Source organism: Bicyclus anynana, chromosome 21 (genome assembly GCF_947172395.1).
Source record: "Bicyclus anynana chromosome 21, ilBicAnyn1.1, whole genome shotgun sequence".
Taxonomy (NCBI): Eukaryota; Metazoa; Arthropoda; class Insecta; order Lepidoptera; family Nymphalidae; genus Bicyclus; species Bicyclus anynana.
This window is the reverse complement of record NC_069103.1, coordinates 10,765,335-10,781,590: the sequence shown is the minus strand read 5'-3', so window position 1 is coordinate 10,781,590 and position 16,256 is coordinate 10,765,335. Positions and strand designations below refer to the sequence as shown.

Genomic DNA, 16,256 nt, shown 5'->3' with positions numbered 1-16,256 from the left:
TCTAGATAAAATGAGATCCTACTAATATTATAAACGCAAAAGATTGTATGGGTGTTTGGATGTATGTTTGTTTGGATGTTTGTTACTCTTTAACGCCGCTACTACTGAAGCGATTTGGCTGAAATTTGGAAATGAAATAGATTTTACTCTGAATTAACACATACGCTACTTTTTATGCCAAAAAATCATAGTTTCCAGGGATCTAGGAAAACTGATGATTTTGATGATATGAATGTTTGTTACTCTTTCACGCTACTACTACTGAACCGAATTAGCTGAAATTTTGCATTGAGATATAATATAGCCTAAATTAATACATAGGCTACTTTTTATACCGGAAAAATCCATGTTTCCCGAAGGATTTGTGAAAAACTAATTCCACACGGACGAAGTCGCGGGCGTCCTCCACCGTTTTAAACACCAAAAAAGGTTCAAATCTGAAAATTATAGCGTCCAAAGTGTAAACATTAGAGACCTTTGCACCATTTTTAACCGACTTCCAAAAAGGAGGAGGTTCTACGTTCGACTGTATGTATGTTTTTTTTTTTTTTTTTTTTTTTTTTTTATGTATGTCCAGCGATAATTCCGTCATTTGTGGACCGATTTTGAAAATTCTTTTTTTGTTTTAAAGGGTTTGATTCCAGGGTGGTCCCATTTTTTTTATGTCAGGATCTGATGACGGCATCCTGAAGAAATCGAGGGGAACTTTCGAAAATTGTAGGGACGGCTAGTGCGTGTGTTAGTGTTTCTATAAGGTATTTTAAACCACTACAATTTTATGAAGGTCTGGAGTTGGTCTGATGATGGAGTCGAAACACAGACGATGGAACTCGTCAACGATGTACAGCAGGTACCTTTTGTTTGGGCTTGATTTATTTGTATTGATGAGAACTTTCCACCTAGATGGGTTGTGACTGTATTAAGGGTCTGATGATGAAGACGAAGGACAGTTAAGAGAACTCCTTAACGGTTCACAGTAGCTACCTTGTGTTTGGACTTGATAAATTTGTATTGATGAGAACTTTCCACCTAGATGGGTTGTGACTGTATTAGGGGTCTTGTGATGAAGACGAAGGATAGTTAAGGGAACTCCTCGACGGTTCACAATAGCTACCTTGTGTTTTGACTTGATAATTTTGTATTGATGAGAACTTTCCACCTGGATAGGTTGTGACTGTATTAGGGGTCTGGTGACGAAGATGAAGGAGAGTTAAGGGAACTCCTCGACGGTTCACAGTAGCTACCTTGTGTTTGGACTTGATAAATTTTATATTGATGAGAACTTTCCACCCATATGGATTGTGACTACATAGGGGGTCTGGTGATGAAGACGGAGGACCTTTCACGTTTTTCTGAATTTGGGATTGTAGGACTTAGATACTTATTATAAAAAAATAACGTTTCAACTAATTGCTTATTAATTTTTGTTCACACTCAGTAAGGTGTGCTAACACTAAAAATTTAAAAATAAAAATTTTAATAAAAAAATTCAACCGACTTCCAACTCAAAAATTAACCTGAACTAAAAAGCAAAAAATAACATCTTACCTATGTGCTACCTTCTGATCAGTTTGAAGGCGGTGCCAATCTAGTGTCATGTTTTAATTAAAGCCGTTTCTGAAAGAACCACAGAAATTTTGTAATTTAAACGGCTTCAATTAAAACATCACTGGCTTGGCACCGCCTTCAAACTGATCAGAAGGTAGCACATAGGTAAGATGTTATTTTTTGCTTTTTAGTTCAGGTTAATTTTTGAGTTGGAAGTCGGTTGAATTTTTTTATTAAAATTTTTATTTTATTCGTATAGTAAAATATATTCTTTTTAAAGTCGTGAATACATGTTACACAGCGAAAAGCGTTGGGGTGGCGCGGGAAGTATAACAATGGACTCGAGAGAATTTAAGGGGGATCCCCGCCGGCCCACTTTTGCTCGGAACGCTTTCTTTCTAGGTCGTTTAATGACGCCATGGTTGAGGGAAGTTGGAAATATTAAAATGAGCAAGCACTTGTTTCGTCCGTAATACGGCCATTGCGAGAGCTTCGCGCCTCCACGTCTTTCCGTGTTTGTTATGAGAGAATTTGCCTTACAAGCCGAATGAATGCCGGCTTTTGTGAAAACAACTTTTATTGAATTAATATGCCTACTAGCAGACGCCTGTGACTATGCCTGTTTATTTTACATTGTATTACTTCAGCAACTGTTGAGTTTCTTGCCGGTATCTTCTCAGCAGAACCTGCCTTCCGAACCGGTGGTAGAATCTTTACAAATAGTCAACTGACGTGTCAAAAGTGCTTGTAAACTGAGCCTACTTGAAATAAATGATTTTTGATTTTTTGATTTTGATTACTTAATACTTAATAAATAATTTACTTTTTTACTCGTAGACGTAATCCTCTTGTGTGAGGGTCGTGACCATCACTGATATTTGTCCTTATGATGCTATGCCATTTATTTCTATCTCCGGCTTAGCGAAGAGCATCGTGAACTGTGAACTCAAGTGTAGTGCTGATCCACTATGGTATATTTTTATAATGATCATTAACAACCAATATCCAACTCACTGAGCACGTGTCTGCTTTTAGAATGAGCTGGATTACGCTTATAACAACCTCCATCCATTACCCAATGCGGATTGACAGACTTCACACACGCAGAGAATTAAGAAAATTTCTAGATATTTGCAGGTTGTTTTTCCTTCACCGTTTGATACACATGCTCGGACTAGATTCGAACCTACGCCCTTTTAAGTAAAGACGGAGATCATATTATCCACTGGACTATCACGGCTGTCCAAAGTAGTAATTCGAGAATAAGAGAGAAGGTATTTTCACTACTGGAAAATTATTTAATAAAAAATTAAATCCGAACAAAGTTAACAGATAAAATATATTTGTCAAATGTAAATTTTTGTGAATGTAATTTTTTTGCATGTTCGTACAGTAACGTCCTTTGCTTACGAGTAACAGTAAATAGTTTCATATTTAAGTTTTATGTATGTCTAGGAAAACGAATTTATCATTTGTTTCAATAGAACGTTAAATACGAACACATTTTCCAGCACAAAAAATGAAATAAAGACAGAACTTTGCGGAGCTCTGTTCTCGTAATAAACTGAAGTTCTATATAAATTGTAAAAAACGTGTCTATTAAATACGGAGTTTTTGAGTCAACACATTCCTCAAATATTGTACTCTCTGCCTCAAAGTGAGTCATATTTACTTTGACATCACCATTGCCTTTGATTCTCGTTCGTTTCCTTTGGGGTTTGATTTTGAAGATACCTAACCCTATTCACTGAGACATAGACTCATAAAAGAAAGTAATTTTGTAAATTTCAATATCCTACCTTCGGGGATTTAGCAGTGCCATATAAGTACACGTTTTATTGCTTTTTTAACCGATTTCAAAAAAAGGAGGAGGTTCTCAATTCCATGCCCATGTTTTTTTATGTTTGTTACCTCATAACTTCGTTATTTGTTAATCAATTTAGAAAATCATTTTTTTGTTTGAAAGAGTATACTTTCAGATTGGTCCGATTACATTTTCATGAAAATTGGTTTAGTGATTTTGTGTGAAAATCAAAATAACTGAAATATGTCTTTAAAGTCGGTTTTGTATGGCCCTTTTGTATGTTAAAAATATTATTTATGTAGGTAATATGGGTTAATACATTAATTTTAATCTAAATTTGAAATTTGGTTACTGCTATTGCAAGAAATACCTCTCGAACAGAATTGTCTTGTTGCTTCTGTTTTGGATCACGACGTCTTGGTGGTTTTTCTTACTTCCATGATATTTTCAGTAAAAATTCCCAGCTCGAAGTTAGAAAGTTTTTTTATTTATTTTTTTTCTTTACAAATTAGCTCTTGACTACAGTCTCACCTGATGGTAAGTGATGATGCAGTCTAAGATGGAAGTGGGCTAACTTGTTAGGAGGAGGATGAAAATCCACACCCCTTCCGGTTCCTACACGACATCGCACCGAAACGTTAATTCGCTTGGCGGTACGTCTGCTTTCTGTCTGGCTAGTTACCACCCTACCGGCAGGTAGGATGGTAACTAGCCAGACCTGGACCAATTATATTCCACGTGGGCATGATTTGTATATTAGGAGAACTTAGCTTAAGTTCCCAATTGTATTTTTACTTAATTAAAATAAAAAACTATAACTTTATAAAATAGTTTCGTAAGCAAACGGAAAAGTGTTACGCCAACAAAAAACTTTAAGCGCTTGTAACTTCACAGCGCAGAACTTAGTTGTTTCGGATTTTAATTCACACCTTAAATTTATTTTAAGACTGTAGGATCAGTGGTGTGCGCTAGGATTTTAGCTAGGGCAAGTAAATTAAACATATACCTAAACTATAAAACTAGAATTTTACTTACGTAATCATACGAGGGTTCGACCTCTCTACTAAGAGGACTGACGATATCAAGCGAGTCGCAGGTATTCGCTGGATGCAGGTGGCTCAGTATCGTGATGTTTGGTTTCCCTACAAAAGGTCTATGTCCTGCAGTGGAAGTCCATCGGCTGATTGAATGAATAATACGACTCTCCCATTGAGTTCCCAGGGTAGATTTGGTGGTAGGCCGAATGGCAGTTACACCTGCGTTCTGAAGGTAGGGCAGGTTTTTTACTGGTGCGTGTTACACTACCCAAACGAGAGTCCATGAGGATTTTCCCCCCCTACGGAAGAAAAGGGCATTTTTGCGTTTATAAAGTGCACGACACTGTATATTATAGCTTGGCAAATTCGTTCGTAACACTCCCGATGGTCCGCGGGGGCCGGGAGGGTAGTAGCGATGCTCCGCGCGCATGACTTCACACTCGCGCAGTCCTTTCCCCCCGTCGCCCGCATATCATGGGAGTGTCATTAACGCACTTGCCAGGCTATAGTATTTCAATTAATAAAGATATACCTACTCAAAGATAAAATAGAACAGCTGTATAATCGTCGTCGTCGTTATCAACCCGTAAACGGCTCACTGCTGAGCTCGAGTCTCCTCTCAGAATGAGAGGGATTAGGCCAATAGTCCACCACGCTGGCCCAATGCATATTAGTAGACTTCACACACGCAGAGAATTCAGAAAATTCTCTGGTATGCAGGTCTCCTCACGATGTTTTCCTTCACCGTTTGGGACACGTAATATTTAACTTTAAAATTTTGGCTGTATAATACTCTATGCAAACTAATGATGTAGATATTCCGGACACATTTGTTGTTATTATAATTAATAGAACACAAGCCGTATGTACAATTGGCACAGTTGTGTGAGCAGACCGGCCACGACAGTTTTGAGACAAACTGAGATTAGTAAATATGTCAGAGTGCGCACTTTGCGTCTAGACGCTTTACAGACGGAACAAACATACATTTAAACATGTTCTAAAATATTTCAGTTAATTAAAAAAATGTTTTTTTTTTAATTTTAACTTATAATGTTTGACGTTAATAATTAAAAGTTAAACTTAAAAAGCTGCCGCTTAAATGTTGCATCAAGGGTCGGATACAGAAAGCACAGAAGGTGCGTATTGCGAGGAGATTCCTAAATTTAGACCCTGACCGTTAAATGACCACCAATTGATTGATTACTCAAAAAGAGGTATATAGATATTTATTTTTAGATATGTTATCTATTGACAAAAATTCAAGAAATTTATAAATAAATAAAGGAGTAAGTAGTAAATAAATAAATAGATGAAAAAAAAGTGTGCGTCTTGAGACATTCGACATAAGTGATAACCTTAAGCTCTCTTATCTCTCTCTCTATCTCTATCTCTTTCTCTGACGCATACGGTAGCGTATAGATAGAGTGGTGCCGTAACGCGTTACATTATAAAGCGGTTTATTCTTCCAAATAAATATTTAACTAGCTGACACCGCGCGGTCCACTCGCGTGGTTCCCGTTCCCGTAGGAATACGGGGATAATATATAGCCTATAGCCATAGATAATATATTCCTCGATAAATGGGCTATCTAATACTGAAAGAATTTTTCAAATCGGACCAGTAGTTCCTGAGATTAGCGCGTTCAATCAAACAAACAAACAAACAGCTTTATTAGTATAGATTTTCAGATGCTTTTCTATAACTATTCGGGTAAACCTTCAATCACTCGATTTATTGTTAAAAATCCCATTTTTCAATTGATCCTTTACATAGTGGAGCCTTGATATTATACTACATTGAAATTATTAAGTATTTATGGAATCATGGATGGATTCTTGGATTCATACTGCATACTCTCCTTGAAGTGTGAATATAGGTCAGTATTAATACCGAATCTAATAATATTAGCACTTATTTATTTACCTACACAACATATTAATCGAAGTATATATATGTTTTCATTAATTTCGCACTAAGAACGTCCCCAATGAATCAGTAGCTGGGATGGCTAATGATTTATGTTGTTGCTACAGAGACATTCGTTTCACCTAAATGATAAATGTCTTTTACGCAACTCAAATGCTGTCTCTCTGTATAATATCTGTGACTGATCCGCCATCTTCGTTTAAAGCCTGAATATTTTTAACCGACTTCAAAAAAAGGAGGAGGTTATCAATTCGTCGGATTTTTTTTAAATAGCTTTTCTTGACAGTAATCAACTAAGCTACTTAAATTTTCAATTCGAACCAGTAGTTTCTAAGATAAGTGCGTTTAACAACGACAATACATTACATTCACACTGGATTTAGTAAAACAGATTAAGTGAAATCATGAGGAAGGTTAATTACGTACGGTTTAATAAAGAATGTTGTGGTTCATACTTACAACGCAGGCTGAAAGCGTGGCGCGGTGAATGATTTTGTTATAAACAAGGAAACAATACATTACTTTCACACTAGATTTAGTTAAAATATTAAAGGAAATCATGATGAAGTTTACGTAATTAAGTACGGTTTAATAAAGAATGTCGTGGTTCATAGTTACAAATCAATGTGAAAAGTAAAATTGGCTCGTATTTTGTAGCACATTATTTTTTCACATTTAAAAAGCCGTCGTACCGTGCAGCCATTAGATTTAACCGTAAAATGGGCAGGCTGAAAGCGTGGCGCGGCATCGACGTGAATGATTTACAAACGAGTACAATACATTACATTAGCCAAGCCGCAACACGTTCACACTGGATTTAGTAAAAAGAGATCCGGCATTATTGGTGCGAGAGATTTATTAGTTTGTGCGGAGGCAGCTGGTGTTAATACACCGCCATTTTTTGCCGACCCTGTCGATAAATCTGCGAGTGTGGCGCCATCTACAGTTTCTGGTTATGTGTTTTTACCTAAAATAGGGTTGTGTTTTGCTAGCGCATTCGTATGTCATCATTATCAGCCTTTTTTATAGGCTAGCTGGAGATTAATGCCGCTTGGTGGGTTTGTGTGATAATGTTTGATTCTGAAATGGTCAGTAATAGATAGTTAGTTAAGTATATTAAGGCCGAGGCACCGGGCTCCTAATTCCGGCCTGCGAATTTTTACTGAGAATTTCTTTGAAGAAAGGAAAATCTGCACCTACTCAAACCCTAGACTTTGTGATCAATAGGCTAACCATTGAACCGACGCCCCGCGGTTTCACCCGCGTAGTTCATACTACAACACCACAAACTATAGTCTATACCTACCTACCTTTTTATTTTTTTACAACTTAGCCCTTGACTACAATCTCACCTGATGGTAAGTGATGACGCAATCTAAGAAGGAAGCGGGCTAACTTGATAGGAGGAGGATCCACACCCCTTTCGGTTTCTACACGACATCGTACCTCTTTATAATATTAGTATAAATTTTATTGAGAGGCAAGTTGTAACTTGATGGTCCGAATACGTCTGATTTATCATTTTGCATGTAGGCAATTTTTAAACGTCCCTGACAATACTGTCAGGAAGTTCCTGATATGTCCGGATATCCGTTGATTTATGGATGTTTGATGAATATATGACGATCGCGCAAGATTTCGTGTATATGGTGTGAAATAAAAAAGGCATTTCTGTTGTATTTTTTCGTTTATATTGCATACAAGTCAAGTCATTCGTACATTTTTTAATACACGAAGCCTTAGAATAGATATGTTATAGAGCGGCAGGGTTGCTTAGCATTTATTCAAGTTGCTAAACCAATCACTTAGAAGTGGCATTTTTTGAAGAAGATAAAGACCAGAACCACGGCAGTAGAGGTCAAACACTTCTATATTAACACACATACACTAAATCACCTATTATTTAACATATATATTTATTGTAATCAACTTTAATACTAAATACAATATTTAAATTACTAGTAACTAACCTAACCTAAACATAATGTTATACAAATAAAATATAAAATTATATCTACAAGCTTAGGCGTCGTAGAATTCGTCCGAATCGATGATCATTGGTTAAGAAGGCTGGCGGTATTGCCACGTTGATTAGGTACTGATTCTCTGACCTAAATATAGGCCAGCCTTCTGGTCACGGTAGGCGTCGAATATTTAACTATGTCTGGTCATTGCAAATCATATAATATCAAATAGATTATAGTTCGCTACCAACATATAATCGTAAATTCAAATTTGTATATTCCGTGTCCAAAAATATAATACCGATCGTATACTCTATTGGTCGCTATACGCTGTCGTAGTAGTGTGAACATCGGCTATTCTTGAACTACGGATTTATTTTTACGTGTTTTTAATACTAGGATGTCATTGTGAAAATATTTTAATCGTTTCAAATGGCGCTTTCTATTCTTATTATCGAGATTTATTGGTTGCTAGTTTTTATTTGCGTCTTCGTTTCGTACATGTTAATGTTTTAGTGATACCTAAATGCTTTTTTTTGTATTCTTTACAAGTTAGCCCTTGACTACAATCTGGTGGTAAGTGATGATGCAGTCTAAGATGGAAGCGGGCTAACTTGTTAGGAAGAGGGTGAAAATCCACCAGCCAGACCTGGAGCAATTAAAAAAATCTGAATCGGCCCAGCCGGGGATCGAACCTAGGACCTCAGTTTTGTAAATCCACCGCGAATACCACTGCGCCACGGAAACTTACGTAGTTAACTTACGGTTGCTTCGGATTACTAGTTTTTGGGTTATGGACGCTATGAAACAATGAGATTTTCTTTCTTATAAGAAATTTTCAGCAAAATTTCTGTTGGGCATTCCTGAGTCAAATTCTAAGTTGGGCTAAGAAACACTGTGTGCCTAGTGGCAATTTCAATGTTTTCATATTATGAAAATCGCGTAACCGTAAACGCGAATTTCTAAGGAAACAGCGACATTTAGTGGCTACTTCTTTTATTCCATACAAATTCGCGTTTACGGTTTACGCAATAGTCACAGTATGAAAACATTAAAAACTGCCACTAGGCACTTTTCTTACTTCCAAGAAACTTTCGGTAAAAATCAATATTCTATCAACTCAGAATAATTGCCTCAGACAGCATGTTAAGGCGTCGGTCAAAGCAATTACCATTGACATCTGGTAGCCATTAAAGAGTGCTCTACATTATCTATCACCCTAAGCGCGCTAAATGTTTTGGGACAGGACAGGTGGGTTTAACCTTAATATCCCCTCATATATAAGGAAGTCTAGTCCTGTAAAAAGCTGATAACCATGATATTCAAATGTAACGTTAAACTGAATATGCGTCCATTACTGTTAGAAGACGTACAAAAGCATAGATCAGTAGTGGAAGCTAGGTAATCCACCCTTCGTGAAATTATTGCACGCCCTCCGAAAATGGGTCAATTGCCTCCCCGCTGACAGAGCGAGAACACCGGGTTCGGTACCGGGAATGACAGGGACAAAAAGGCCTAATTCGTTCAGGTGACGTCACAAACGTTTTAAAGGTTCCAGTCGTTTTGTTTTTGCAAGCTATTGTTTTGGTAGCATCGGGGAATCGTGCACGGTCTACGTAGCTCTGTGTTCAGAAGCTGAAAGGATTTTTTTGTGTTGGCACGGAATCTGTTGGCCCGTTGCTCTTGCAGCGAACAAAAAACCTCTGAGGCTATGCGGGTTGAATACAAAAAGTATTGGGACTGGATTCCTTAGGCGTATTTCCCTTATTTTGACGGCCTCCGTGGTGCAGTGGTATGCGCGGTGGATTTACAAGACGAGTTCTGGGCTCGATCCCCGGCTGCGTTGAGGTTTTCTGTATTGGTCTAGGTCTGGCTGATGGGAGGTTTCAACGGTGGCTAGTTACCACCCCACCGGCAAAGACGTCCCGCAAACTATTTAGCGTTCCGGTACGATGTCGTTTAGAAACCGAGGTGGTGTGGAGTTTCATTTATCTTCTAAAAAGTTAGCCCGCTTTCATCTTATCATTCATCATCACTTACCATCAGGTGAGATTGTAGTCAAAGGTATTATATAAAGAATTAAAAAAAATATATTCCTGATTAGTGAAGGTAAGGTAAGAAGGTAATGTCATGTCTAACCACATACATCAACGCCGTCTAGAGACATTCTGATATTCTCAATTTCCTCATGATAAGACTATACAACATGACTATGTTTTTGTAAAGCTTATTTATTAAACTATCCTTAACATAACAACGACAGAACATTTCTGTGTAAATAGATTTTTGTTGAAATAAAAACAAAAAGTTAAATCATATAGTAAACATAAGTCTTATTAAGTAATTAGTCTTTCTAAGAAATAAAAAACTAACTTTTACTCATAAAGCGAAATTAACAGGTATTATAGTATTAAGTAAAATCAGTTATGTCCATAATTCTTTATTGCTGTAATCGCCATTGGTGTATGAATAGATTTTAGTTTCAAAATTCAAAATTCATTTATTTCAAGTAGGCTCAGTTTGCAAGCACTTTTGATATGTCAGTTGACTATTTGCAAATATTCTATCACCGTTTCGGAAGACAGGTCCTGCTGAGAAGAAACCGGCAAGAAACATAACAGTTGCTCTTTTAAAAAAAACATACATATTATAATTTACAATTGATGACAACATTACAATTTCTTATAGTAATATTATACTATGTGAAGGTGGAAGCTGATCCAATGGCCTCCAAGCATCTTTATCATTGAGGAACTCATCAATGGTGTAGTAACCCCGACTAAACTTTGTTGCTGTTCCATTATAAATCTTCTATTGCATTATTAATTTCAAAAGCTGTGTACAAAATGAAAAGTTGTAATGGTGAGTATGACAGCCGACGCAAATTAATTGGAAGCTTTTCAGAATAAATGCTAAGGCTCGACAAATAATTATTTTCTTTAATTAAATGTTCGGCGGGTTAAGTTTTCTTGTCTTTGTCTTGGGCGAGCCGAATGACAGCGTGATTTGAAATGTAGGAAAAGTGAACCTTAACCTGTTTTGATTTGCTTTAAGTTTGATTATTAATTTCCTTTACTTAGAAAGCAGTCAAGCTGTCTTTATTTTACACTAAAAAGAAAGAAATGAATAATTCATATCTAAAAGTTACAGACAGTCATTACCTACTACTATCCTTATGACAACATGTTTGTCTGTAACCCTTAAAAAGAAAGGGTGTACAGCTCAGCATATGCCGTGCACTACTTACAAGCATAATACACGGCGCTGATTTTCAGCTGAGACCCGTGTGACGTCACACTAAAATAATATATGATCAAACCACAAGCTTTTAGCAAATGTCTGTTCTGTGGATCAAACGATGTTCCAAGTGAAGTTCGATCATTATTATATGAGTTGCTTCCTTGGAATATATGATATTAAACAATGGTAGTGTCCTTATTTACTTGGTAACTATGCGCACCATTTTTAAAGGAAATTAAAATAAGTAAGTCAAAAATGTACCTCTAAAAAGTCAAAAAAGCCAAGTAGTATTAGTATTACTCGTAATGCCACCTCAGACCTCCATCTTGGATATCTCTCATTATTTAAGAGAAGGTATTGTTACTTGTACAAACTATCCTTTATTATTTGGGAGAGCTTCTGGGAGGGTGGGTGATCATATATTCCAAGGATGCAACTCATATATCTATCACTATCACTTGGAAATTCGTTTGATCATAAATTATATTTCCTTGTTTAAAATAAATGTTTAAAATCTCCAAAAAAATAGATCTATTTCCGTAAAATGATAGCTTCCGGTTGTTAAATGCAGTGCACATATCAAATGCGATCCATTAGCGGATAGATGCATCCTATTTAATGAATTTGCTTTATCGTAATAAGTGCACTCTGCTCTCCGTATCAGCTTGCCTCGCTGTATTTTAGGAATTGCCTTTAGACTTTGGCTTCCTTTAAATATTTGGTTTAGAAACTTATTGATAGGGTAAATCATTTATTTACAAATCATTAAGGGAATAATTAATTATATGATTAAAAAAAATATATAGTAGAATTTATTATCTAATGTAGGATCTGTAGATCTATCAGCTGAAGGCCTATGAAGAGTAGGTTATGTGTCTAGTGTAGGTCGATACTGGTGTGTTCTATGTATTACCCGTCTGCAGGCCACAGCAAATCCGCTTCCACTATGCACTTCAATGAATAATTTTATCGTCCACTACCGCGGCAAAGTTAGTTAGTTATCCAAATTCACACGCCCTTATTGTTTTGCGGGTTCGTGGCCCAAGGTCTCTACGTCCCTACGGCTCAACGGGTTTTTTAAGGGAAAAATTATGTAACTCTCGGTCAGAGAGGCATACTTGTGCCACTTATAACCATTACTCAATGTTTCGAAAGTCCTTGTAAACTAAGTCTAATGAATGAATTTTGATTTCATTATCAGTGTCAGCATTTTCTGCTGCGGCTTCCGGTCTTTATTCTATCTCTCTGATATGACACGGAGCTAATGTGTCAACGAAAGCAGCGTTCCACATTCAGACGCGCTCCATTTTCCAGGAGTCTTATGGGTCTTCTGCCATCATTCGGCCTTATAGCTGACGGCTTGATTGCGGCTTGATGACAGCTGTTATCTACTAATCTCAGTGCGTTTGGAGTTTCTTTTCACTTTCTTTAATAAATATTACAATAATGTCTTTATCGTATACATGTGGTTTTCAATATAGTGTTATCAGGATCCTTTTTAAGCCTATATTGCATTTTATTTCGATTCCGAATATATTTTATAAGTCCAGGGGTAATCCACGGTTTAATATTCCTTTTACTTTTAAATATTCTAGTCATACCTACTTGTATTTGCTTGAATAATTTGGTTTCGTTTTAAAGGGTACATAATATATTAGCAATTATTTTAAATATTAGTCAAATTAAGAGTCATGATACGAGTACTATGAGTATAATCATGATACGTTGGTATCATGACAGGAAATAGACCTTAACAATTGTAAATAATAAAAGATACTGTCATAGTACAATGTCATGATACAGTGAATGACATACGTCATTATTGTGAAAAATGATTTTAAAACCAGTTCCGGTCAATCAGTGGCAGTTGTTCTTCTGCTATCACTCTAATGAAGTATAATGTATCTCTGTTGTATTTATCTAAAATACATTATATTGAAGAATAACATTGAATATTATTTCGAAATCCCTCTGAAATATAACACATAGGAGAATGTGGATGATGAGCGGAAACAGTTCAAGACTCGTGTATTAAACAATAAATCATCCGACTATCGCGAACACACGTTTTGGAGAGCAGTCGATTACAAAGTGCCATAAAGTTTGACTGTCATCAATCAAAATTCGTTCAGCGCGGTACAGCCTCTTGTTTGGATTTCAAAAAGATTTCGATACTTCGTTGGAAATCGAGAGGAATTTTACACTGTGAAACTGAAGTTTGTGTTAATGATTTTAAACTTATTTCGTGGTTGTTCAAAAATGTATTTCTACTCCCATTTTGTTAAGTACTCAATATAAAACTTCAAACTATATCACAAAGCTATTCATTCCTACTTACACTGAAGTTAGTGTTGCCCAAAAATGTATTTCTACCTTTATTTTGTTAAGTACTAAATATAAAACCTCAAACCATATCACAAAGCTGTTCATTACTTACCTACCCATCAGGCGAGATTGTAGTCAAGGGCTAATTTGTAAAGAATAAAAAAAAAACATACGTTTGGTAATGGTTATTATCACACTGGTAAACCGTGCTACGATTTTTTTGACAGGACATTGGCTACATTGCATTGTTTTGTATTCCCTTTGTATCTTTTATCATTCTGGCTTCCTTATAAGATACAAAATCTAGGAGGCTACGCCTATAGCCAATTATATGTATATTATTTCAAAGTATTGTCAATTTTTTCATTTCTTTTGTTATGGTCGTAGAAAAAGTATTGTAAGGCACTGCACGTAATTAGCGAATGTAGCACTTATGTTGTCGATTGTTTGCTAAAATCATTAGTGCTACAATGGCCTTCATTACATTACCTTCTATATTAATAAATAACTATTACCTCCTATGTTCCCTTGTTTTGTATGATTTTATTCTCTATATAAAATTTTAATTCGTTTGTTTCAGGTAATGCACTTGTTGTCTTGTCCAGAAAAGTCTTGTCTGCTTGTAAGTGATATACCATAGGATTCTTAAGTCAACAATTTCTGTTTACAGTCAATCTTAATCAACATTCTGTCATCATTTATTAGTTTGAATGATTCAATGTAACTAACAGAAACTGCGAGAAATTAAAAAAAAAGCGAAAAGTTAAAAAAAAAAAAAATTAGCAAGTAGAAGCGCAAAGAAAAAAAAAACAATGAAAAATCTATACTAATACTAAAAAGCTGAAGCGTTTGTTTGTTTGATTGAACGCGCTAATCTCAGAAATTACTGGTCCGATTGGAAAAATTCTTTCAGTGTTAGATAACCCATTTATCGAGGAAGGCTATAGGCTCTAGTTTATTCCCGTTTTCCTACAGGAACGGGAACCACGCGGGTGAAACCGCGCGAGGTCTACTAATAATAAATAATCTTGCTTTAGTTTTGTAGAATTAGCAAACCCAAGCATCACTTCCTACACTGAAAGGAAATAGCAGTTCGCTCTTTGATAAAGTTTTAATAAATTCTTGGAGTTCTAAACTCATCTGAGGTTATGATGTATACGTACCTTCTTCTACTTTCTGCCTGTTTTAGTTCAACTTTGAAAGGTTTTCATTCGCTTCTGAGTGTGAAGTTGTTTTTCTCGACGTTTTGTAATGTGAAAATAGTATGAAGAATTTTTTGATGGAGTTTCGCCAATATTTTTGTTTTAACATGCAAATTTAATCATGTCTCTGATTCCGGAGGGTGTGGGTTCGAATCCGGCCCGGAGCATGCACATCCAACTTTTCAGTTGTGTGCATTTTAAGAAATTAAATATCACGTTTCTCAAACGGTGAAGGAAAAACATCGTGAGGAAACCTGCACACATGAGAAATTTCTTAATTCTCTACATGTGTGAAGTCTGAAAATCCGCATTGGGCCAGCGTAGTGGACTATTGGCCTCTCATTCTAAGAGGAGACTTGTGCTCAGGTGGGTTGATAATGATGATGAATGATGCAGTTTTCTATAAAAATAAACCCTAATCCATACAAATTTTAAAGTTACACGGTTGCGTAAAAGTTACATAGCTCTACGACTTTAAAGGGAAAGTAGGTCAAATCTATCAAACTTATTTCACTTGGGAAAAGATAAAGAAGGATTTTGGTACGTTTCCTTCGAAATGTTCTAAATTAAATCGGTAGGTACATTAAAAACCGACAGTTATCCCTCATTCGCACGAGAGTTTTTTTAACGGACGTTAAAAAAGCGTTCAAATATAGTATGAATTTAAATAAAGAAGAAGAAGAAATACTTTATTGCACACAAAAAACCAATAAAAAATAAAACATTAAAAAGATAATTTAAACTTATGCTAAGTTTAAGTAAAAAAAATTTGCAAAGGCGGCCTTATTACTATAAGTAATCTCTACCAGGAATCCATTGAAGAGAGAGAGAACTTGCGAAGAAAGAGCGGGAAGGTGCAACAGGTACATTATATGTAATTATATATATAAATAATAAATAATTATATATACGTAAATATGTTATTAAAATTAACTTATGTATTACAGAATATATTACAACTCAAAAAAAAATATATAATATATACTACATAAATAACAATAAAATAAATACCTCGAAACTATATTTCCAAGTATTTATTTCAGTATTTAAAGGTGTATTTCCAACGCCCATAATTGAAAATGCAACACTGCTCGAAAAAAAGCGTCGCGTTTTAAAAACATTATCATGTGAATATATATTTGGGAATGGATTTGTTATATTTGAACGCTTATTCGTCGTCATCAACCCATATTCGGCTCACTGAGC

General features: G+C 35.8%; 1 protein-coding gene across 1 annotated transcript in view; it reads left to right on the top strand.

Annotated features, from left to right (window-relative positions):
• Positions 1-14,458: 14,458 nt before the first annotated feature.
• The window catches only part of LOC112044369 (uncharacterized), a gene marked incomplete in the record, with an annotated part of 306,951 nt that continues 305,153 nt past the window's right edge, over positions 14,459-16,256 (top strand). Inside the window, 1 exon segment of the mRNA XM_052888004.1 lies at positions 14,459-14,474.